The sequence below is a fragment of the Sciurus vulgaris genome, assembly GCF_902686455.1.
Source record: "Sciurus vulgaris genome assembly, chromosome: 17".
NCBI classification, from domain to species: domain Eukaryota; kingdom Metazoa; phylum Chordata; class Mammalia; order Rodentia; family Sciuridae; genus Sciurus; species Sciurus vulgaris.
The window spans coordinates 44,757,270-44,783,645 of record NC_136478.1 but is presented as its reverse complement, the minus strand read 5'-3'; the positions used below and the strand labels follow the sequence as shown (position 1 = coordinate 44,783,645).

Below are 26,376 nucleotides of genomic sequence, written 5' to 3'. Positions count from 1 at the left end.
GGCTAGTAGGGTGTTCTCTGAGGTGGTGAGGGCTGCCTTGCCTCAGTCAAGGGGACCCACTGGTGGACTTCCTTCTCCTTCTCCCCAAGACCTCAGAGAAGCCACAGGAAAGAGGGGCAATCAGAGGGACAATGGGCCTCCCCAGGAACCCCGAGGAAGAGCAGCAATCTTCCCCATTCTCTCAGTCTCACGCCGAGCCTCGGAGATGCCCCAGTGGGCCACCAAGAAGAAGTGGGTTCCTGTCCTGGCTCAGGAATGAAGCAGAGCATGGGAAGACTTCTTTGTTTTTGCCGCCAGAAAAGACATAGCCTCTCTTCTCATTTTTTGTGGTCCTCTCTACATATGTCCTTCTAGATATAGTCCCCAAGGGATTGTGGGACTTGATCTGTCTGGTGGACGTACTTGGTGAAGAAGGCTGGGCTGAGGAGATGTTATACTCTTCAGGGCAGGGTCATTGTCTGAACATCAAAAGGTGTCCTGATACCCATCCACCTCCTCTTCTTCTTCCCAGATTGCAGGCAGAGGGTGACATGGCTACTGAGACTCTGGCTTCTAATCCCCGGGCAACAACCTACTTCCACACCCATCACCGCTCCTCTCTCCACATTATCCTGGGGGCTGATGGACAGCATGTGATGGCCTAGCCCAAATTGAGCCACCCCATGTGCAGAGACTGGTACAGGAACTTCTGTGGCTAGGGGCATGGGCCATGGAGTTTAGGTTAAAGACTTAGTGTATACAAGATGTGGGACCTGGGACAACTTGCTCTCTTGTGCTTCAGTTTCTTCCCTGTTTGCAAAATTGGAGTAATAATAGGCCTTAACCTGAGATGCTGGGAAAGTCAGATGATTTCCTGATTGTTCTGGTGCAGCAATGCTGATGGTGATGGTGATGCTGATGATGATGGTGGTAGTGATGATGGTGGTGGTGATGATGGTGGTGGTGGTGATGGTGGTGGTGATGGTAGTGGTGATAGTGGTGGTGGTGGTGGTGATAGTGGAAGTGGTGGTGATGGTGGGTCTGGGTGCATCACGCTGCCCCCATCTGCCTGGAAAGGCGCATCCTTTTACCCTGCTGGAGCAGAGGGAATGCAGCTCGGCCCTCCAGAGGAGAGGAAGAGACTGTCTGAGGTGGGAAAGCGCCAAAGCAAGAGTCATCTGCCCAAACCCAGGCAAGGATATGTTAATTGACAAGTCCCTAATTAAACCCTAATTATAATCTGAGAGCCCTAGATCTTTTGGGTCATAAAGGACTTTGATCCTCGAAAAAGTGCTGTCACGTTGACCCCGCCGCCACCTCACCACTCTGGCTCCCTGACTTCAGAAGGGTGCTGCAGAGACAGAGCAGAGGCAGGGGGGCTCAGTGGTGTTGGAAATGAGCTCCCTGCAGTGACCAGGAGCAACCACCCGCAGGGGTCTGAGGTAGCATCTCCCTGGGGGTCCCTGGGGCCACAGACCAGGTGGCTCAGGACAAATCCAGTGTCTGTGCCCTGGAGGAGCTGCCCCTGCTGGGGAGGGGGAGGGCAGAAGGGCTGAGGGGGAGGGGCCACTTTTCAGAGATTCAGTCTAGGCTGGTGCAGCTAAAGATGAATGAAAACCCAATTTCATCCATTTGCCCCTAATGCTTAACAAACAAGAATCCAGTGCAACTGGAAGAGGGGGCGACTCTTCCAGCAGAAGGGCTGACGGAGGGAAGCAGCGTGTGGGTCTCTGCCCCTTTGACATTTAGACCAACATCTCAGATTTTAAACCCACGTGCAATTTGCAAACTGCTTTTTAAGGGAACATGGAGTTGCTCAGTAGTTCCAAGGCCAATTACAAACATGAATTTCCATGAGACCTTAGGGAATTCCGCTTTCTTGCAGCAAGAGTTTCCTATTTATCCTAAGGGGACCTTAGGGCTCTCAGTAGGAGAGCATGTGTGCTCCCAGGAGCAGGAATGAGGTGCAAGTGGAAGGCGGCCTCCAACAGCAGCTTTACACCGATTTCATGAAGGGCTCCTGTTGATTTAAGCATTGCTTCAACCCCAGGTTCACTCTCTGCCCAGGGGCTTGCTGGGTGTAGGACACAGCAGGGCTGACAGAGGTGAAATGATGCGAGTAGAAAGGTTCCACAAACAGGATCAAATGAATTCTTAACTCTATTATTGGCAGTTATCCCTTGATAATACATACTTTTCCCTGTTTGATTCAGCTCTTTTGCCAATGTGACCAAAAGACCTGACAAGAACAATCAGAGGAGGAACATTTTATTTGTGGGCTTATAAAACACAAGAGGTATCAGTCCATTGACAACCAGCTCCATTCCTTGGGGCCTGAGAGGAGGGAGAACATCATGGCAGATGTGTATGGTGGAGAAAAGTGTCTCAGGACATGACGATCAGGAAGCAGGGAGACTGGGCTCAGCTCACAAAATAGACACCCCAAAGTCTGCCCCATTGATCTTCCTCCTCCAGCCACACCCTACCCGGCCTCAGCTCCCATTCCGTTCATCCCTACCAGAGTGTTAATTTACGGATTCGTTTAAGGCCCTCATGACCCAATCATTTCTCCTCTAAACCTTTTTGCATTGTCTCACACATGACCTTACGGGCACAATTAATATCAAAGCCATAACAGTCCCAAATCTCACTTATGCCCGTTAGTCCAAGTTCACAATTTAAAAACCCAGGTACAATGTGGAAACTGCTTTTGCAGGAGATAGGAAATGGTAACTATATGGCAGGTACAGAGGTCATTTCATACATCATTCTCAATGGAACTTTAAGTGGTTGAATTTCATTGCAGTACAAACCTCACATCTGCCCTAAGGCCATCATAGAGCCTATACTCAACACTGCCACATATATGCATATTTAACATAGCTTACAGACCAACCTAGGTGCCCATCAATCGAAGAATGGATAAGGAAGATGTGGTTTATATGCACAATGAGATATTACTCCGTCATAAAGATGATGATTTTATGACATTCGCCAGAAAATGGATGAACCTGTAGACTATCATGCTAAGTGAAATAAGCCAATCCCTGAAATACCAAAGATGGAATTCCACACTCTACATGTAAGCTATATATATATATATATGAAAAAGAATTTTTAAAAAAGTATTGTGGTGAAAGAAATTCAGGGGTGGGACTAGGACTATAGTTCAGTGGCAGATCGCTTGCCTGGCACATGTGAGGCACTGGGTTCAAATCTTAGCAACACATAAACAAGTAAAATAAATAAAGGCTGTCCATCTACAACTGCTACCAAAACAAAAAACAAAACAAAAAAAAAAAAAAAAGAAAAAGAAAAAGTAAAAAAAATTCAGGAGAACGATGGGACTGTGGTTCACCCATCACTCTTTGTTCTATGCCCACATCTTCCAATATCAACCAATTTTATTAGTTTTCTTTGATTGCCTAGTTCTGTATATAAGTAAAAATACAACTACAATTTTTTCTTGTGATTTCACAAAAGGTGGTATGCTAGACACACTTTTATGCATTTTTTTAAACATTTGCTATAATCCAAAGCATATTATGAGCAGCACTGTAGTAGACATTCTTGTCATGTCTTCCTTTTCAAATGAATCAGGATTTGCTGTTGGGCAATTTTATGACTAGGTATAAAATTATAAAATTAATAATTTTTATCTAGAAATAAGATGGAGTGAAGCTAAAGCTATGATAAAGAAGTAGCAGTCACTTCATTAAACAGAATAAGGGTATGTTTATTGACCTTCGTGGTTTGAACGATGTTCTGATTTTTGTCTGTGTTCAGACATGAATACACAGTGGTCTTGGTTTTGTCTTGAACCATTTATCAGAGGGTCTTGTTTGATGTTGATGTTCTGTGAGAGTGATTTTGTGAAACACGGTGCTAGGCCACCTCCTAGCATCGGTGAAGCCTACCTGATAGTACTAGGCTAAATGCCAGCTGTCAGGAGCTGTTTGCTCCTCATTTAAAAATAAAGGAATAGGAAAAGTTTGACTCAGAAATAAGAACTAAAAGAAAGTAGGTCTCTAATTTTAGGAACAGGTCAAAAGGAATGTAAGACAAAAACTACCTAAAGGGCTCAAGAGGGATGGTTCATGCTTACAAAAGAAACACTGTACAAAGAATTATAAAAGTTACCAACATTTATTTAACAATTTATTTTTGAGATATAATAATTAAAAATGAACAGAAATCTGTAAGTATGTTATTGGCCATCTTACCAACTACTCTCAAAATCTTATTGATCAAAGCAAAAAATATGTGTTTTGTTGTAATATTGTTGCTGACCAAGAGCAATAAATTATATATAATTATTATTATAATTATATAAATTATGAAGAAATAAATAGTGAAAGTACTTAACAGTGTGAAGATACTTAATGCTACTGAACTGTACACTTGAAACTGATTAAAATGATATATTTTGTAATGTGTATTTTAGTATAATCTTAAATAAATAGTTCAATAAATATATTATTGCTTTTTTTATTTTGGAACTTGGGATTGAACCCAGAGGCACTTTCCCACTGAGCTACATTCCCTGCCCTTTTTATTTTGAGACAGGGGCTAAGTTGCTAAGGCTAGCCTCCTGCCTCTTCCTCCAGAGTAATTAGGTTTATAGGCATGTACCACCGAACCTGGCAACAGTATTACATTTTAAAGTTAGTATGGTAAAGCTAAGCTGTCGATGGGAGGGGAATATAGATTCAAGTGCCTTTTTAAGAACAAAACAAGAGACCTAAGATGAAGAGTTTTGATTTTAACTGAAGAAGGTAGAAGAACAACTAAATCAATATATAATAACAATAGGGACTAAATAATGATAAGGATAGAAATCAGTTACATAGAGAACAAGGATAATTAGTTGATGAAGATATTTCAGAGAAATTCAAACTGCTTCTGTGTGTGATGGTCAAGAAAAGAGAGTAAAGAGGACTGGGGATGTAACTCAGTAGAAGAGCTCTTGTCAAGCATGTGTAAGGCCATGGGTTCAGTTCTCAGCACTGCAAAAAAGAAAAGAAAAAAGAAAATGGGAGTAAAGAAACAGGTATAATAAAACAGAAATTATAGTTTCCCTTATACCTAAGATTAAAACAATCAGGAATGCATATTAATAAGATTGTACAAAACTGTGAAAACCTGAACAAAAGGAATAACATTTTATAAAAAATAAATATCAAAATTGGAAAGAACAAATTATTGAGGCATCCTTGGAGAAATGAAAATAAAATGTTAATTCAACACTTCTAGCAGTCAAAAATGATAGAGAAAGTCATATGGTTTACAGTTGATAATTTATACCAAACTTTGGGTACAAAATAGTATATACAATTATTCCTAACTTTGTGTTTAGTTTTTATTTTGTTTACAGTGTTAACTTTGATGCCCAAACCAAAAAGAACTGGAAATTACAAACATAGGTTTAAAAGCCAAATATATTAACTACCTGTGTTCAAAAGTAGATTAAAACAGTAGTCAGAATTTATCACAGGGAGGCAAACGTTATTGAAGCAAATACTATTTCTCATTCGGCAGCCCACTCCATAGTTAAAGAAATCAAAACAAAAATAGCAAAATAGCTCAAAAAATTACATATTAGAAATTGTGATAAAAAGCATATTCTAAGATCTTTTATCTTGTGCATTTTTTTTTTTTTCCCCCGAGACGAGGGTCTTGCTTTGTTGTTCAGGTTAGCCTCATACTCCTTGCAAGGATTCGAGGGATCCGCCTGCCTCTAGCTCCTGAGTAGCCAGAACTATAGACTGGCACTATCACTCCTAACTCATACAAACATATTTAAGAATCTAGACTAAAATGATGCATTTATAGAAACATTACATTTGCCACCAGCTCTTTAATTACTGTTTACTACAATTTCATTTTTAGGTGTTAAAATTTTTCATTTAAGAAGTCTACTTTTGGGCTGGGGTTGTGGCTCAGTGGTGGAGCATGTATGAGGCACTGGGTTTGATACTCAGTACCACATATAAATAAGTAAAATAAAAGTACACTGACAACTAAAAAAACATTTTAAAAAAGAAAAAGAAAGAAAGTCTACTTTTGGTGAGCACAGTGGCGCTTGCCTGTAATCCCAGCTTCTTAGGAGGTTGAGGCAGGCGGATGAGAAATTTGAGGCCAGCCTGGGCAATTTAGGAAGAGCAAGCTCAGTGTTTGCCTACTGTGTGTAGGTTTAATTCCCAGAACCAAAATAATAATAATAATAATAGCAATAATAGTAATAACTTTAGTAAAATTAGGATTGCAACAACGGAGAGATTTATTTGCATTTTTGAATATCTTTCTGGTTTTTGTTTTGCAAACTTTATGTGTAGTATTTCTGAATGCTACATAGGCACTTGAAAGGAAATCTGTTTTCAGGATAGAGAATTTGATATCTATGAGATGTATAATTGGGAAGGTTTGATAGTATTTCTAATTTTTTCTTCATCTCATCAGCACTGAGAGATGTTCAAAGTTTCTCATTATAAATGTCGATATTTTCTGAGCTGGGTAGGGTGGCACATGCCTGTAATCCCAGTGGCTCGGGAGGCTGAAGCAGGAGGATTGAAAGTTCAAAGCCAATTGCAGCAAATTAGACCCTAAGCAACTCAGTGAGACCTTGTCTCTAAGTAAAATACAAAATAGGGCTGGGGATGTGGCTAGGTGGTCAAGTGCTCCCAAGTTGTCACAAAAGACACAACAGAATAAATTTCAGCCAAAGTACAGCACTGATAATGAATACACATAAATACAAATCTAAATTAACAGTGAAATGGAGATGATGGTAGCCAGCACCCAGAATTGCTCCCAAAGGTACGCACTACTTGATCTTCACAACACTGTACCTCCTGTACTGGGCTGACTAGTGCACCACTAAGAGTCTGCGGAAATAATGGAGTACGAGGGTGTTACAGAAGACATCGTCATTTATACCTTATGTACTCTTACTGTCCCTTTGCTTCAGAGAAAGATGACAGTCATGAGCATACTCAAGCTGGCCGCAGAGAGAGGGCTACATGGTAAGGAACTAAGCTATATTGTCAAAAGCTATGTGACAGACATCTTAGAAGGTAGACTATCTTACCCAGTTATTCCTTCAAGTGACTATATACCTGGGCAAGAGCTCGACAACAACTTCATTTTTTAAAATATTTTTTAGTTGTCAATGGATTTTTATTTTATTTATTTATATGTGGTAGTACGAATTGAACCCAGTGCCTCACACATGCCAGGCAAGCACTCTACCACTGAGCTACAACCCCAGCCCCAACAACCTCTTGAGAACCTAAAGAAGAACTTTCTGGCTAAGCTGCTCCTGAATTCACGATGCACAAAAATGGCAGTAGATAATACATACCTGTTGCTTAGTTTTAGGGTCCTATGTTTTATAGAAATAGAGAACTAATAAAGGGATAAAGGTTACAGAATGGAAGATATACAAGCTCACCGATGTGTCATTTGCAGTAACTGGGAAAGAAAGAATGTCATTTTGTGCACATGTGTATGGGTGCTGAGGATTGAACCCGGGGCACCGTGCATGCAAAGTACATGCTGTAACACTTTGCTATACTACCAGCCCAAAGATGTCATTAATGCTGAAAAAAATCACTAGATAGAAAGTTAGAAATATATATGAATGTAAAAAATGAGAGTAAAAATGGCAGTCACATTTCAGTGTACATGTAATGACTAGGAAATTAAAAATTAAGATTTAAAATGATAGCAGATGTAACAGCAGCAAAAAATGCAATACTTCTAAACACACCTAAATATTTACAAGGTCTCTATGTTGAATACCACAAATAATATTGTGAAAAGTTAATGAAGACATAAATAAATGAACGAATTTATCACATTCATTGATGAGAGTCTGATTATTTTCAAGATGTGAGTTTCCTCTGAATATAGTGGAAGAGAAAAGTAAAAGTGAAAGGATAGCAGAAGATATGTCCTGCAAATCACAATAAAAATAATGCTCAGGTGGCTAGATTAACAACACACAAGGCAAGGCTGGGATACAGTTCAGTGGTAGAGTACTTGCCTAGCATGTGTAAGGCCCTGAGTGTGATAACCAGGAACAGCACAAAACAGAAAACAAACAAACAAACAAGACACAAAAACCTGACAACAGGATTGATTTCTTTCTTTTCTTTTTTTGTACCAGGGATTGAATTCAGAGATGCTTTACACTGAGCCATATCCCTAGTCCTTTTTATTTTTTATTTTGAAACAGAGTCTCCCTAAGTTGCTTAGTTACTGAGGCTGGCTTTGAACTTGGATCCTCCTGCCTCAGCCTCCCAAGTCACAGGGATTACAGGCATGTGACATTGCACCCAGCAGGGAAAAATAATTAATGGGATTTTTAAAAACCAATTTTTGTTCATGAGACGAGGGTCAGTGAAAATGCAAACCATTGACTAGAGGTATCTGCATACACATAGCTGACAAAGGACTCACATTCAGATTACATAAAGAACTCCTAAGAACCAACAATAAAAAGACAGATGAGATTAAAAAAAACAAAAACAAAAAAAAAAGGCTAAAAACTTAGCATGGCCTTTTCCAAAGGAAGATGTCCAAATGGTCAATAGACATCAAAACAAAGACACTCAACATCATGACATCAGGAAAACCACACTGCCTTACCACTACATACAAATCACCACCATATTTTACAGTCTGGCAATACCATGTATTATGAAGAAGGTGGAGCAACTGGAACTTGGATAAACTGTTGATGAGTCTCATAACTGGCTCAGCCATTACAGAAAACTCAGTTTCTTCTTATGTAGATTCACATACTCTATGACTCACCAACTGCTCTCCAAGAAATATACCCTACTGAACTGCAGCCATACAAACACAAAGCAACAAATACAAGAAGGCTCGTAGCATCACTACTCATGAGAGTCCAGGGAAGGAAACAATTCTAATACCTGTAAAGAGTAAGATGGGGGTGGGGCTGTAGCTCAGTGGTAGAGCACTTACCCAGCATGAATAAGGCCCTGGGTTTGATCCTTAGAACCACATAAAAATAAATAAAATAAAAGACCATCTACAACTAAAAAATATTTTAAATAAAGTGTAAAATATACACATACAAGTAGTATATTCATGCGCTGGAATACTACTTAGCAATGAGGATAAACTGAAATATTTCTACAAAAAACTGGAATAATCCAGAGAAGATGAGCATGGCCCCTGTGCAAGGATGACATGCACATTGTGAAGTGTTCCATATTTTAAGAAAAGAAAATCAATTTGAAGCTGTTGGGTATGGTACTGTATGCCTGAAATCCCAGCTAACTGGGAGCTGAGGCAGGTGGTTCAAGTTCCAAGTCAGTGCAAACAACTTATCAAGGCCCTGTTTCACAATAAAATAGCTCAGTGGTAGATTGCTTACCTAGCATGTATAAGGTCCTGGGTTCAATCTGTAGTACCACCAAAAATGTCAATTAAATCAAAAGTTGGTTCTTTGCAAAGATACACAAATTTAATAAGTCTCTAGCTAAAACAGATTAAGTGGATACATTGAAATACACAAGCCCCCCTGAGTTCATTCCCTGGTACCCCCCCTCAAATTTTTAAGTTGATATAAAAAGAAACAGAATGAAAATAATCACATAGCTATTAAGTAAATAGAACGTGAAATTTAAAATCTTCCCTCAAGGAAAACCTCACTGGTAAATTCTCTCAAATATTAAGGAAAGAATACCAATTCTAATAAACTTCTTAAAAATATATGTTTTTTTTTTTTTTTAGTTGTAGGTAGACACAATACCTTTATTTTATTTTTATGTGATGCTGAGGATCAAACCCAGGGCCTCACATGTGCTAGGTGAGCACCGGCATGCTGAGCCACAACCCCAAGCTCCTCTAACAAACTTTCAATAGAACAGAGAAGAGATAACTCTGAACTCATTTTATGAAGTTACTATTACTCTCCTATCAAAACCAGACTAAGGCTTAAAGAAAGTACCAATCAAAATCCCTCATGAACACTGATAAAAATTCTTAGCAAAACATTAGCAAATCAAACTCAACAATATATTAAAAAATATATACTGTGATAAAATAAAGTTTACTTCAAAAATGAAAGGCTTATTCAACTTTCAAAAATCAATCAATACAATTCATCATATTAACAAACTAAAGAAGAAATGCTGTAATATCTCCTAAAGCAAGGGTCTGAAATTTTTTTCTTAAAAAGTCAAAAAAATTATGTTATAGGCTTGTAGACCACACGATCTGTTTTGAGTATTCAGCTCTACTGATAATATGAAAGCATCAAGAGACAATATGAAATTAAGTGGGTATGGCTGTTTTCTAATAAAACTTTATTTACATGAATTCTATTTACAAAGAAAAAACTTGACCACCCAAGGTGTCACTTTGTGACTTTTAAAAAATTTTTAAAAAAGTTTTTAGTTGTTGATGAACCTTTATTTTATTCATTTATTTATATGTGGTGCTGAGAATTGAACCCAGTGCCTCACACATGCTAGGTAAGTGCTCTACCACTGAGTCACAACCCCAGTCCTAATTTTGTGATCTAAATAAAAACATTATATTCATGAGACAAAATTCAACTCATCCATGATAAAAACTCAACAAAATAGGATCAGAAGGGAAATTAGTCACCTGATAAAAGTAACATGATACTATATGATGAAAAAGTGAACACCTCCCACCCAATGCAAGGAACAGGGAACAATGAAGGAAAGTGAACAATGTTCACTTTCACAACGTCTATTCAACACTGTACCAATGGTCCTAACAATTGCAAAAAGGCAAAAAGAGGAAGAAAAGAGACAAATAAGAAAGAGAGAAGGAGGGAAAGATGGAAGGATGAAAGAAGGGGAGGAAAGGAGGGAGGGAGGAAGGATCAAAAGCATTCCATTTAAAAAGGAAGAGTAAAACTGTCTTTACTCATAGATGACATGACCTACACATGGAAAATTCTAGGAATCTAGGAAAAAAGCTGTAATTCATCAATGAATTAAGCAAAGTGACAGGAAACAAGGACAATACACAAATGGTATTCTCCCTATACTAGCAGGCAACAACTGAAGGTCAAAATTTAAAATACAATTCCATTTAGAATAGCATATGAAAACATGACAATATAAATAAAAACACTACAGATAAATGTACCCAAACACATGCAAGATAACTGTATCCTGTATTATATTCTTTTACGAGATACTCAGTCAGGTATGGCCAAAAGAAAATACAGAAGAGAGGGTCAGGAAAAAAATAAAACAAAGTTTATTATATTCACAAGTTCCAGAGAAACATAATTGGGCATTATAAGTCCTAATATTGAAATACAGTTCCCTTTGGGCAGGACAGTGGGGAAGTATGTGATACAATTTGGAAATGGGGGCTTCAACTGATTAGGTAATGTTTTATTTCTAAAACCAGATGGCTGGCACATGAGTATGTATTTCATTATTATTCACAGCTTGCAAAAATCTGGAGAAGTGGAGATTATCAGTTATTCTTAGCATAAGAGGAAACAGTATCCAAAAGATTTAATGCCAATGTGGTAGGTATATAGTTTTTAAGATCTGGAGGAAAGAAAAAACACTAGGAACATGGACTGCATTATAGAGAAGACACAGACAAGTAAGGGAGGCTTTCAGAGGAGGGAAGAAATTCTCCCTCAGAAAAGTTCCTCCCTCAACTGAAGATTATATTCTGCAAGGAAGGCAATGCCAGAAAGCCTTACCAGTGGCCTACGAGGCCTGCAGAGGAGCTTCTTCCCAGCATCTGAGAAATGCCTCTTCCTGCCCTATCTGCCAAGCGGTGTGCTGTCCCATCTATCCCATGCTCACACTCACCTGGACAGAGGTCTGGCAAATGTTTTCTCTCCTCTCTCCAGGGCTCTTCCCCTCACTCCAGGTGAGTAACAAGTTTTGATTTGGAAAGTGGAATTTCTGTTTATAGGAAAGAAAACAAAGAGAACTCATGAGGTTACAAAAGACTCATGAATAGTGAATTCTCCAGAGAAGAAGGTTGAATAAGGAAAGGGAACTCCAGTCAGAAATGAATCACATTTGGGGGATGAAAATCTCCTGTGTCTAGAGAAAGAGAAGGTAAAATGAGAGCCCCAGCTTCTCTTTTCCAGGGAAAGAGACCTGGAAATGCAGTGTCATACATAACATGAGTAAATCAAGCTATCTGCTTCAACTCTGTTAAATCCAGATTTACTAAAAGGAAAAAGATTAATTACTGTTTTAAGCCCAACCCAAAGGTACAACCTTTCTCATGACAAGTGGAAAATATTCTGTGGGGCAAACTGTAGTGCTAAGGGATGCCATACTTACCTAATGATACCAGGTGGCTATAGGTCTCCAGCATCACTTCCCTGTGTAGGATCCTCTGAGCAGGGCTTAACAACCTCCACTCCTCTTGGGTGAAGTCCACAGCCACGTCCCTGAACACCACGAAAGCCTTCAACACAAAATACATCCCTGCTTATCCAGAAGTCCACCTTGCCTGCAGCTTAGAATGACAGGGCAAAAGGCTCCTGAAACAGAATTTCTCAGCTAGAGAAATACTCAGTCACCCAAAGTAAAATTCTAGCAATAAACTGTGTTCAAACGGCAGTCATCACTCTCCTCTCCCCATGTCTCAATTTCCTTATAAGACGGATATTATAATAGTATTGACCTTACAGGGTCATCATCCAAATTAAATGAAATTGTTACTGGCAAGCATCCTATAACTCTGAGGGGAACGAGCCTAGATGAGGCTGACGTGGTGAGAGAACAAAGTGGAAACGTCAAAGAACACCAGTCCTTGGTAAGCTGATGGAACAATAGGACCAACCTTAAGGTGTGCCCTCTCTTTGTGGAGTTCCCTTTAAATGATCTAAGTTATTATTTTTCAGCCTAAGTGGGGTTTCCTACTGCTTACAGTCAAAAGCATCCTACTGGTTGACTGTTGGCAGTGAAGACCTCCAGTGAATCATGCCTATTTCTACCCTTTATGCATTTTCCTCCTTCACTAACCCTGGGCTTGGCCACATGATTTGCTTTATGAAATGGGACATTAGCAAATATGATGCAAGCATTACTTTAGGGTGTTTGGTTTGGGGACTGGTTTTCACTCCTGTGCAGGGCACCTTGAGGCCATCATATCACTAACATGAGCTTGTTCAGTGAAAAGGCCACATAGAAAAGAAGAACTGAAGCAACCCAACCAACCACAAGACACATGAAGTTGCTCAGCTCCAGCTCAGCAGCCAGCTGACTAGCCACATGAGTATACAGGACAATCAGCCCAACTGTGCTAGGCCTAATTGTGTTATAGCTTTTGCTTAATACAGTGGTCCTCTTTTCTGCCCAAGAGTTGTAAACTTATAATAAATGATTTCATTTTAAGCCACTAAATTCTTTAATCCACTACACTGGTGAAAAAATAGTGAGAACACTGCTACAGGAGGCTGAAAAAAGATTATGTTATACATTTAGCAAAACGCTGCTGTGTGAACTTGAAACAAAGAAAATGTAACTGATGACCTCTCAGTCCAGCTAAGGACATCTCCAGACAGTCAGTTGAAAGTTTCAGTTGTGGGCTGGGGATATGGCTCAGTGGCAGAGCACCTGCCTCACAAGCACAAGGCCCTAGGTTCAATTCCCAGCCAAACATACATACACATATGCACACACACACACACACACACACACACACACACACACACGCAGAGTTCCAGCTGCATGTTTCTAGCTACATAAAATAATGTGTAGAAATAGAAGTAATAAGGAAATTATTATGGAATTAGTAATCATATTTTAGAGGAAAATACAGACATGACAGGACTTGCTAGGTGCATGGTTCAGTTTCACATTATTATAATAAACTACATAAGGCAATTAACTTTTAAAAAGGCTTATTTAGCTCACAATTCTGGCATCCAGACCCAGATCAGGTGGCACCATTTTGAGGCCCCCGATGAGGCCTCACCTTATCATGGTGAAAGTGCATGAAGGAGCAAAATGTTCATACCATGAGACAGAAAGCAGAGACAGAAAAAAGACCAGGGTGCCACAATCCTCTTAGAGAGAATACCCCCAATGGCCTAAGGGTTTCCCACATTCCCCACGTCCTTAAAGAGCCACTACTTCCCACAGTCTCACCCTGGGAATCAAGCTTTTATATATGGACTTTTGGGGGACATTAACTGAACTACAGCACCAGGTGAGAAACTGAACCTGTTTTATACCACAGGGCTCTCTAGCTACAAATTTTTTAAATGGCCTCAGAGTAAAGGTCACATCAAATGTTTGAAAGACCCAAAATTTAAGACCTTTGAAAATAAAGGTGACACCTAGTAGATTCTCCAAGCAAGACCAAAGGACTTCTGAGATTCTTTGGATATTGTCCCACAGCACCAATATCCTGCCCAAAGATACACAGAATTGTGTTATAGCTTTTGCTTAACACAGTGGTCCATATCGGATAAAGCAGAAACTCACACAGCTTCCAAGAAGGTTATATCTGCCTGGACTAAAAGAACCAGGGACAATTCAAAATGAAGAGGTGTCCTATATGCCTGCTTTTTCTCATTTTTTTTCAAAACTAGGGAGTGAATTGAAGGTCTCGTGCATGCTAGGAAAGTACTCTTCAACTAAGCTACATCCCCAGTCCCCCCCTCTCTCTTTTTTAAAATAGGAGTGAGTGTTACAGTTTCCTTGTTTATATCAAATCACAGTATGTTAGGTAAGTAATTGGAGGTGGTGGGAAATAACAGACTCTTCTTTCAGTATACAGATATCTGACTCCAAAGGAATCTACTGAATAAGCCTTAGCCTCCTTGAGTTCAATCCCCAGTACCAAAAATAAATAAATTAAAATAAAATAAAAAACCTACACTAAGGAACATGTTGGTTACATGACTTAGGTCTTACTGAAAGTGAAAGAAGTGACAGGAAATATCAGTGACAGGAAATATCAGTTATGACTTTTCCTAGCACATCAGGCTACTTCCTTATTAACATTATGAGTGGTTAAGATAACACATATATAAAAGATTCAATATTACCTTGGAAAATGTCTTAAGTAGATTTCTTATGCATTCTTGATATTAACACTTTCAAAAATGAAATATTTTACAAACAAGAAACAGTGTTCCTCTGAAAACATCCAGGACCATATAAATCCCCACAAAGGAGTTCCAGATTAAACTAAATACAAATCTTTTTCTAGCTAAATTCTACTCTCATGGGTCGATAAGCATAGTCAAAGCAAATCTGACATAACCAAATTAGCCCATATCAAAAATGACAGTGAGTCATTCTGGTAACTGTATTCATACTCAATAAATGTTCATCTAATTAACTCAAGGGTATCCAGGTCACCATTCTCAAGAACTAGAAAGCAGAAAATTCCTATAGTCTTTCAACCACTATTTTCCCACACACCAGTGATTTTCTGATGCTCAGACCCTTCTTAATATCCTTAAAAACCCAGCTTACTCAAAGACAAAGTCTGAGTTCCCCAGCCTGGCACATGGAATTGTTTGATCTGTCTCCACTAAGCTCAAAGTTGGAAGAAACATCTCTCTCAGGGACTGGGGAGGTTATAAAATGAGAGAGGAGGGCAAAAAATGTTAGCGTGAGAATGATTTTAACCACAGTATGAAGAAGACTGTAGGAAGTGCAGCAAACAGACCCTCCAGGCTCTGTCCAAATGGTGAAGACACTGTCTGCTAAAACTGCCCGACACCAAAGAACAGTGCAGGTTTAGGGCAGATTTATTTTTAGAGAAGCAGGAACTTGAGAGACTTTTTTTGTGAAAACCTCCCAACTGCTGATGCTGAAAGTGCTCTCAAGTGTAAAATTCAGTTCACAGCGGATCAAATTCCTCCCTCCCATGTGTGAATAGTCTGTATCTTCACCTGTACATTATTTTTTAATTAACCTTTAATAGGTCAATTGGCCACTACATTCCTTCCACACTGTGGCAATGGTAGTATGCCCAGAGGCCCAGTCTCTGAAACAAACTGTTTCCTACCCTCTTCCCACTCTTTCCCCGAACTCTCCAACTTACCAAACCCTTTGGCTACAACTCAGTTCTCCTTCTCCTGGGAGTCCTCCTCAACCACTCAGGCCACAGGTCCTCTGCTTGTCCCTGTTTTTTTCATCCACGTTATTGGACAACTGAGCATGGATATCCCTGTGTTATTATTGAAACTGCTCTGTGTGTTGTTGTGAGGAATGGATGGAAAAGATGGGTACGCTAAGGAAGGGCTCCATGTAAGATGAGCCACTCCTCCAGGATAAGGAATGATATTTGGCAGCAAGGCAGCCTCCTGGGCAGTAAAAGGTAAGGGGTAGGGTGGCAGAGATCCTGTTGACAGCCAAGATGTAATTACAGGTAATTCTGACCTCCCTTTTGGCTCTCAGGATGCCCGTGGCCATTTTCCCAGCCTCCACAACGTTCTCCCTACAGAGTGTCCAGGTGGAACCTCCCTCCTAATGTGTCGAAAGTGCCACAGTTAGAGGTCGGGGATGCCACAGAAATCCACAGCACAGCACAGTTCCAACCCAGAAATAGGGAAAGGGGATCCAGGATTCCCCAGCAGCCTCATGCTCAGCTCCAAATCTGGCCACAGAGTTTAGCCCTTGTTCCCATCAGTGGAGTGAGTTTGTCTCTAACCCTACGGACTTCAAAGAAGGAAAAACGGCAAGGTGGTGCCTGCAGAAGCGCGCCAAGTCCACAGGCAGCTCTGCCTCTCCAAATCCAGGAAAATGTGAATATGAAAGTAAATAGTAACAGGGACAACTCAGTGAATAAAAATCTATGAATTCACACTGACATAAACAAATTAACAAATAAGTAGGGGAGAAGTGAAAGCTCTTCTTTATAGTAAAACGCCAAGAAGTTAGTATGGACAAAATATTGGAGATTAAAAAAAGAACTTTCCATTTTGAAAACATCATAGTAAAATAGATCCAGACGATAGTTACAAATGGATGTTAAACTAGAGGGTGAAAGTTTAGTGAAAAGTTATTTCTATATTTTCAAAGCATCTCCCTATATATCACCTACTAATTAAAAACAAATACTAATATTATAGTGAAGAATTACAGTATATACCACCTTAATCAATTATCAAATTTAACATACTTAAAAATGGAAGAAGCCAACATCACGTATCTTCTAATGTGATGTACTGAGAATAAAATATCACATTTGTGACAGTCCTGCCACAGAATTCATGACCTGAATGTAAGCATGAAGAATCATAGGACAAACTGAAATGAAGGGACATTTTACAAAATAACCAGATTATCCCTTTCCAAAATGTCAAGGTCATGAAAGACTAGGAAAGAGAGAGAAACTCTTCCAAATTAAAGATTAGAGAGACATGATAAGTAAATTGAATATGTGATCACAGACTGGATCTTGGACATTGTGTAGGAGAGGGAGTAGGTTAATGTGCTATAAAGGACATTATGTGGATGAGTGAAAAACATTTAAATATAAATTATGGGTTAGATAACTATCATAGTTTCTTACTTTGATAATTGTAGTTATGTAAGTGAATATTTTAAAAATTGTTTTAGTTGTACATGGACACAATACCTTTATTTTATTTATTTATTTTTGTATGGTGCTGAGGATTGAACCCAGTGCCTCACATATGCTAGGTTCGACCACTGAGCCACACCCCCAGCCCTGTAAGTGAATATTCTTGTTCTTAAATAATTATACATTGAGATGGTAAAGGGCAAAAGGGGCAAAATGTCTACACTTTACTCTCAAATGGTTCAGATAAAACTTGTGTTTTGTGTGTGTGTTTGTGTTTATGTGCATGTGGAGAAAGAGAGACAAAGAGTAAGAGTGCATGCAGGAATGATAATGCTAACAGTCCAATATGTAACAATCGGTGAATATGAGTAACAGGTACAAAAGAATACTCAATATCAGGTCTTACAACTTAGGCAAGTTTGAAATTTAATCAAAACTAAAATTTAATCAAAGTGATCAAGATAAAATACACTCCTATGTAATTACAATTCTCATGTTACATATAAAACTAAAGGAAAATACAGACTTCCTAGAAAAGAATTTAAAAGAAGACCAATATATCAAAAATCAAACACAGGGAAACTGTGAAATAAAAGCATAATTAACAGCATTAAATACCTTCAAAAAAGGAAAATAAAGGAGGAGTGGCAGGATAACATGTATAAAGAGATTTATTGGGCTGGGGTTGTAGCTCAGTGGTAGAATGCACTACCACTTTGGTCCTCAGCATCACCAAAACAAAACAAAACAAACAAACAAAAAAAAACCTACTAATAATGATAAAATAAAAGAGGTATTGTGCCCATCTATAACTAAAACTATTTTTGAAATAAAAACCTTTTACCCACAGTTTTATCTTATCCCAGTAACTTGTTTGTGGTCTGAAAGGTCCAACACTTTAGAGCTCAAGAATGAATTGAGGAAAACTGAATGTCTTGGTTCTGCCTCCTGTAAGCTGAAGCTGTTGTTCTTGGGTGCATGTAAATGGAATTCATGTTCTATGGGACATTAGCAAGTGAATTTTCAAAACTTTTCTCTTATAACCTAGCTGTTCAAGTTAGCATACAGTCATTTCAGTTTTTCTATCAAATCTGCTTTTCTTGAAGGTCAAGGAGGGAAACAGAAAGACTAATAAAAGAAGGAAGAAAAGAAGGGAAATTTGTCATAGTTCCTTATTATAAAAAACAAAGGCTAAATTTTCTATGTTGATCATTATCTGAAGTGTTCAAATTCCTGACAATCAATACAAAATAGTTGTCTATAACTATGTACAGAAGATAAGCATGACCTTGTTGAAAAACATTTAGAAGACCCCAATCAACTGAGAGCTTTATATTACTGGAGGAATCCCCAAATTTCCACCCATCCAATTCTGTCCATATACATACAATACAATTCAATCAAAATCCCAAGAGATGCTTGGTGTAAACAAGACAATTCAAGAATTTATATGGAAATACAAGGGAAAACAAATGGCTAAGATATTGCTGAGGAAAAAGAAGGTGAGAGGACTTATTCCAATATAGAATTACAGCGAATACAGTAGTGTGGTACTACTGCAAGGAGAGACAAACAGAACAATGGGACGGACAATAGAATTGAAAGATAGACATAGATATTTACAGTCACTTAATTTATTACTAAATTGGCACTTCATATCAGTGCAGAAAAGATCCATTTTTAAATATATGATACTGCTACAACTGAATTCCCACATTGGGGGAAAGATGAAATTGAGTACTTCCCTACAGAAAATAATAAATGTTAAAGCAATAAACTAGAAAGTTTTTAGAAAAGAACATGAACTTTTCCTTATTTCAAGGTAGAAGAAAATTTCTAAAGGACTAATCACAGGAAAAGACTTCATTATATCAAAACCCAGAACTTCAACAAAAAAGAACAACAAATAGTGAAAAACTGAGCCAAGCAGGATAAAATATCACATATATAACTGACAAAAGACTAATATACTGAAAACATATACATTTTTGAGAGTCTCTTTCTCTCTCTCTCTCACACTTACACACACACACACACACACACACACACACACACACACTGTTATATCAGAGAAAAACAACCCCATTAATAACTGGCAAAGTGGGGCACAGTGGTGGTTTACACCTAAAATTCCCAGCTACTCAGAAGGCTGAGGTAGAAGAATCCCAAGTTCAAGGCCAGTCTTGGTAACTTAGCTAGACCCTACTTCTAAATAAAGTAAGAAGTGTTGGAGATGTAGCCTGGTGGTAAAGCAGCCCGGGGTTCAATTCCTACGACTAGTACTAGTACTATTACTGATAATAATAAAAATTTAATCATAATAATGGATGAAAATAAAAGGTTAAAAACTGACAAAATACTTGGAGGAGCATTTTAGAAAAAGAGGATGTTCTAATGCACAAGAACAACTACTGAATTTCACTAATAATGAAAGATATATAAAATAATGTGATAATATTAGATATTGCAATTTGGGAAAAATTGAAAAGACAAGACAATACCAACAGTGGAATAGATATGGAGCAAAAGGAATCCCTATAAACTGTTGCACAGTATCTTGAGAGAAAACTTTGGCACTGCCTAATAAAACTGAAGATGTACCAATCCTTTGCATCAGCAATTTAATCCTAGGTATATATGCTACAAGAAGGGAAGCACAAATGCACACATTACTAGTGTGAGTCAAAAATCAGAATTTACTTGTCTACTAAGTGTAGAATGGATAAGTCAATTATATTATGCTTATAGAGGGTATGGTATATATACAACAATATTAAAATGAACTGTGGTTTCTTTTTAACTTTTTATTAAAAAGAACACTAAACTTTTCTGTTTATACACATCTAAAAAACCCATAAAGACCAAACCTATATGGGACAAGGCATCATATACAGGTACTAAAGTTCTAATGAAAGGCAAAGAAATGATCATAGTGATTGTCAGTATCAGAACACAATGTTGTTTATGATTGTATATGGGGTAAATGAGGGGCTTTTTCAGTGAGGACTGTTTTCTATTTCTTGACCTCAGTATTACTTCAATGTGTCTTTATAATTATTTGTTAAACTACACCTACAGGTGTTTTATATCATTTCTGTGTATAATTTGGAAGAAAATAAGCATTCAGATAAGTATTATGTACCTCAAAGTGTTTTTGAAATTAAGCCATGTGGAAAAATAGTTGAATATGATTACATGTTAAAAGGTAGGATATGCTACAAGGTAAATGTGTAAATTCAAGTTTTCAAAACTATTTTAGGGCCTGCCTCACATTGAATGAGGCCACAGACTTGAGGCAGTGCAAACACACACACACACACACACACACACACACACACACACAAAACCAAACTACTAAAAATTTTAAAAATTGCATGTTATACATGACTGGCAAGGACATATTTACACTCATTGATTTTAATTCACTGGGGATATCTGTACTTCTGAAAATATTACAAATAATCATGTTTTGCTTTTATAATAATAGAAAAACATTATTAAAAAATGCAGCAGAGGGGTTGGGGCTGGGGCTCCAGCATAGCGGTAGAGCGCTTGCCTAACACATGTGAGGCACTGGGCTTCATTCTTAGCACCACATAAAAATAAACAAATATAATAAAGGCATGCTGTTCACCTACAACTACCAAAAAAATAAAAAAAATAAAAAAAAAAAAAAACAAGATAAAGTAGAATTAAAACCACCTGACAATTGGTGGAGGACAGAAGTTGGAGTATGGAGACACCAGTTTTTCAAAGAGAAAACTATAGGAACCATGTTACCTAAAGGGCAAGAAGTCTCAAGAGAACAGGAAATGATCCGCTACCTTTCAGGTGCCTTGTGGATGTTCAACAGCTGTTCCTGATTCCTCTCTGGAGGCCTCTATCCAAGCAGGGCAGAGCTGGGGAAAGAAAAAGGAGTCAGGAAACACCAGAGTCTTCTGGGGGTCAGATGGATCATTTCAGAGGTCAGTTTAGGTCAGTCCCGATTGTCCCACGCATACACTTTGATCAGAGAAATCTGGAGCATCAGAGAAAATCAAGGTTACTGCACTTCTGGGCAGAATTTGTCTCTCAACTGACAATTCTGGCTGGAGTCACAGAAGCATAAAGACGCCCCACTTATACACAGGCGATAGGGACACACAATGTTAAAAACACACACCAAGGGACACACGTCAGAGGTACCCAAACCTAAAAGCAATCGGCCACACACACACACAATCTCAAATACCTCGGAGACACACACAGTCACATGGCGGGGTCCACAGGAACCTCGTACTTTCAATGCCATCCACCTAGGGAACACAGTGACACCAACAAATTCACCAGCACCCTAGCCAACGACATCAGAAACATACACACGGAGGAAAGCTACAAATCTCAGAGCCTCCGACACACCCACGCACGCAGTTCGGGAAACGGACATAAACACACATCTACCAAGCGGACACGCGCTCACGGACCCTCACACGCGCTAACCATAATAAAACAAGTGGTCGCAATTAAACTCCACTCACACGCCGGATCATAAGGGCTAATCAAGTCCTGTGCCTTCCGCACAGGTCCGTCCACCACCGCACAGACACGCGCCCCTATAAAGACTCAGTAAGCATCATTCGCACACTCCTCACAGTCGCCCCTTCTCAGGCTTCCGGTCCCCCACACAAGCCTCACGGGCCAGGGCTTCAGAAACGCGGGGCTCGCAGCCGCCTCACCTACGCCCCCTCCCTTCTACTCACCTTCCCTCCACTCCTGTCGGATCCAGCCGAACCCAAACTCTCCCAAAGCCCTGAAGCCCTCTGCAAACCAGTCGGAAGATCCCGCCCAGGCCTCAGAACTAGTTCTCGCGGGAGGAAGGACTGGCCCTAGAGGCCTCTGGGAAGTGTAGTCCAGGAAAGGACAGACTGCTGAGTCATGCTCACATGCCTTCTAATGGTATGGCTAACCACAGGCTAAACCTGCTTCCAACCAAGCTGCTCAGAACCTTTCAAAATCCCTCAGCTGACAAAGACTCCCTGAAGCAAAGTTTGATCAGGCTCCTCTGAGCATCGTTTTTGCCTAGTCCTCCTTCTTCTCACTCCAGAAAGAATCTTACCAAGTCATTTTAACCAGAATCCTCACAACCCTTCAAGTTTCCCCTAGTGCTTTGCCATCCACTAACCCCTCACCCTACCCGTGGGCTATAAATCCTAATTGACTATTGCAATATTTTGAAATTATTTTTAACATATGCATTTTAGTTGTCGATGGACCTTTATGTTTGTTTATATGCGGTAGTGAGAACAGAACCTCACACATGCTAGGTAGGCCCTCTACCACGGAGCCCCAACCCCAACCCTGCAATCCTTTTTAAATTACGTCTTCCAAGTCTCTTCAATACGCCTAGTGCAGGACTGGGAATATAGCTCAGTTGGTAGAGCGCTTACCTTCCAAACACAAGGCCTTGGCTTTGATCCCCAGCACTGCAAAAAGAAAAAAAAGAAAACCAACAATACCTCCAGTGGGATTTTTGTTGGACACAGCCCAGTCCAAGAGCACCTGCGTGCCCCAGGCTTCCACCACTCACCTGTCAACATATTGTGCCACAGGCCTGGGGCACAAAGGTTTCCCAGCACCCGGATGAGCGGTCTGCACCTTCCAGATTCAGACTTGGCATCTTGGCTTCAGTGACCACGTTGGCAGAGCCGAGCTGCAGTTTGGAATCCTGTTTCAAGCTGGCAGTGCGCAGAGGTTCTTAGGGCAGGCAGTAGTGGAGCGTGCCCACGGGCTGGGAGCGTGAACGCGAATGTGGGACGTGAGCTCATGCTGAGGCCTCTGACCAGGAGGAAGCGTCTAGCAGGGTCTCGTACGTGAGACTGGGCAAAGGAAGTCCTGAGTGTGCTAGACTGTGGTGGGACTGGACTTGGGAGGAGTGGAATGGAAAAAAAAAAGTGCATGAGGGTAACATGGATGTGAAAGTGAAAGGTGCAGCTTTGTGATGGTGGAGAATTGGAGAATAATATTGGGGGTTCATCCATTGATGAGTTAGAGTCCTCATTATCCAATCACTTCCCCAAAACACAAATTCTGAACATTGCTGTTTTGGAGACCAAAACTTCAACACAGGGGCTTTTGGGGCACATTCCAAGTCCAAGCCACGATAGTCCTTAAAATTAGTGAATCTTTTAAATTGAGATTAGAGACAGAAGAAGGTATAACCACAGAAGAATGGTCAGAAAGATGTAACTACTGGAGATTTAATTTTGCCAGCCAGAGGAGGAAGGGGTCCATGAATGAAGGAATGTTTGGCCCCTAGCTTTAAAGTTCATTACAAGGAAATAAATTCTCTTGTAGAGCCTCCAGAAAGGAACACATCCCTCCCCACTAGACCTTGATTTCATCCTAGAGAGACCATCTCAGCATTTTTATTATAATGTATTATATTTGTCTTATTTTTAAGGCACCGCATTTGTAGAAATTTGTTATAGTAGCAGTTACAACTAATAAATTGATGTAGTGTCTTAGCCTCCGTGCCAGGGAGTCTTGATCCCTGTGACATAAAGTAAGCTCAATCTCTGTTGATAATCTTGAAGACTCCAGGAAAGGGACATGAACAACATTTTTTTTTTCTAAGGATAATTTTTAAAATTTTTGTTTTTAATACATTGAATTATCTAATAGTGGGATTCATTTTGACATATCCCTAAATGCATGTAACATAATTTTTTCCATTTCAATCCCCAGTACTATCCTCTTCTTTCCCCTTCTCCCTCACCCCTAATCCCCTTCTTATACTCTACTGGTCTTCTTTCTATATATTATTTTTTAATTGATGAATTATTGTTACTTATCAAATTAGAATGCACTGTGATACATTCATGCATACATGCTGAGTGAAGTTTCAAGAAATATTTTGAATAGGAGTGGTGAGACCAGACATCCTCATCTTGGTCCTAGTTTTAGAGGAAATGCTTTCACTTTTTCTCTTTTCACAGTGATGTTGACTATGGGTTTGTCTATGTAGCCTTTGTGCTGTTCAGGTACATTCCTTCTATAGCTCATTTCTTCAGTGATTTTAATATGAATGGGTGCTGGATTTAGTTGGTGTTTTTCTTCATCTATTGAAATAATCATATAATCTTGATTCTTGATTCTATTTATGTGATGAATTACATGTATTGATTTACACATATTAAACCTTGCATCCCTGGAATGAACCACCTCGATCATGGTGTATGATTTTCTGAATGTGTTTTTGGACATGCTTGCTGATGTTTTATTAAGGATTTTTGCATCCGTATTCTTCAAGGGTATTGGTCTGTCGTTTTCTTTCTTTAGTGTTTCTTTATGTAGTTTTGGTGTTAGGGTGTTATTAGCTCATAGAATGAGTTTGGGACTGTTCTCTGCCTTTCTTTTTCATGGAATAATTTCAAGAGGATTGGCATCATTTCTCCTTGAAAGGTCTGGTAGAACTCAGGTGAGAATCCATCTGGTCCTAGGCTTTATTTTGTTGGAAGACTTTTTATTACTGCTAGAATCGTATTAATTGATATTGATTTGTTTAGATTTTCCATAACCTTTTGGTTCAGTTTGGTTACGTCATAAATTTCTATAAATTTGTCAATATCTAGATTTGCCAATTTATTAAAATATAAGTTTTCAAAATAGTACATTATCATCTTCTGGATTTCAGCAATATCTGTGATAATATTTCCTTTTTCATCTCTAATTTTGTTGATTTGGGGTCTTCTCTCTTTCTGTTAATTTGGCTAAGCGTTTGTTAATCTTTATTTTTTGAAAGAACCAACTTTTTTTTTTTTTTTTTTTTTTTGGGAGGTGGGGCTCTTTTACTGGGCAGCAGGGGCCCGGCTGCTCCGCCAAGCTTCACCTGTACAGGTAGTCGGCCTGGATGTTGGTCGGCCCCCCACTTGTCCCTGTTGTTCAGCAGCTTCTCCTTGTTGTACAGCAGCTCCTCATGCTTCTCTGTGGAGAACTCGATCTTTGGACCCTCAACGATGGCATCCACAGGGCAGGCCTCCTGGCAAAAGCCACAGTAGATGCACTTGGTCATGTCGATGTCATAGCGGGTGGTCCGGCGGCTGCCATCAGCCCTGGGCTCAGCCTCCATGGTGATGGCCTGGGCGGGCAGACGGCCTCGCAGAGCTTGCAGGCGATGCAACGCTCCTCCCCAGACGGGTAGCGGCGCAGCGCATGCTCCCCACGGAAGCGCGGGCTCAGCGACCTTTTCAAACGGGTAGTTGATGGTGGCTGGCTCCCGGAACATGGAGCTCCGGGTCATGCCCAGGCCTCGGAAGAGCTCAGTTCACATCAGGGTCCTCGCTGCCCGGTCAGTTATCAACTTCACGTCCATCTCGGGCTCCTGCAGGTTCACGTACTTGTAGGTCGCTGCCCCTGTGCTGCTATGAGGACTCCGGCCACTGGGATGTCCTGTGCGCACAGCCTGGGCCAGGGCCGCAGCAGCGTGGGCGTGGTCAGGCAGCGCATCTCCAAAGGCTGCCGCTCCTTCTCTTGCCCAGCGTGGGCCAGTCAACGAGAGGCGGACAGAACCAACTCTTTATTCCATTAATCCTTTGGGTTTTTTTCCCCTCAATTTCATTAATTTTAACTCTGATCTTAGTTATTTTCTGTCTTCTACTGGTTTTGAAATTAGTTTTCTCCTGCTTTTCAGGACCTTGAGATGTAGCTTTAGATTGATTATTTGGGAATCTTACTTTTTAATATAGGCACTTACCGCTGGAATCTTTCCTCTTAACACTGTCTTAATAGTATCCCAGGGGTTTTGGTATGCTGCACCACTATTCTCATTTGGTTCTAAGAATTTTTAAATTTCCCTCCCTATTTTTTCTGGGTCCA

The 26,376-nt window shown here is 39.7% G+C and overlaps 3 long non-coding RNA genes and 1 pseudogene across 6 annotated transcripts in view; 1 reads left to right on the top strand and 3 right to left on the bottom strand.

The window, feature by feature from the left end:
* The window catches only part of LOC306648647, a 392,598-nt gene that overhangs the window by 130,337 nt on the left and 235,885 nt on the right, over nt 1-26,376 (bottom strand). The window lies entirely within an intron of this gene.
* Nucleotides 1-26,376, top strand: part of LOC306648652 — a 116,372-nt gene that overhangs the window by 4,840 nt on the left and 85,156 nt on the right. The window lies entirely within an intron of this gene.
* LOC306648648 lies at nt 10,803-22,377 on the bottom strand. 2 transcript variants are annotated; one of them, XR_013760429.1, is made up of 4 exons: nt 22,263-22,377; nt 21,304-21,422; nt 12,312-12,438; nt 10,803-11,921 (listed from the first exon to the last, which is right to left on the bottom strand). It is a non-coding gene; the product is annotated as an uncharacterized lncRNA (long non-coding RNA). The 2 variants fall into 2 exon arrangements; XR_013760430.1 differs by having other exon boundaries at nt 21,348-21,422.
* Nucleotides 25,387-26,022, bottom strand: LOC306647649 (NADH dehydrogenase [ubiquinone] iron-sulfur protein 8, mitochondrial-like; annotated as a pseudogene). Its single transcript has one exon. The product of its transcript is annotated as an NADH dehydrogenase [ubiquinone] iron-sulfur protein 8, mitochondrial-like (transcript).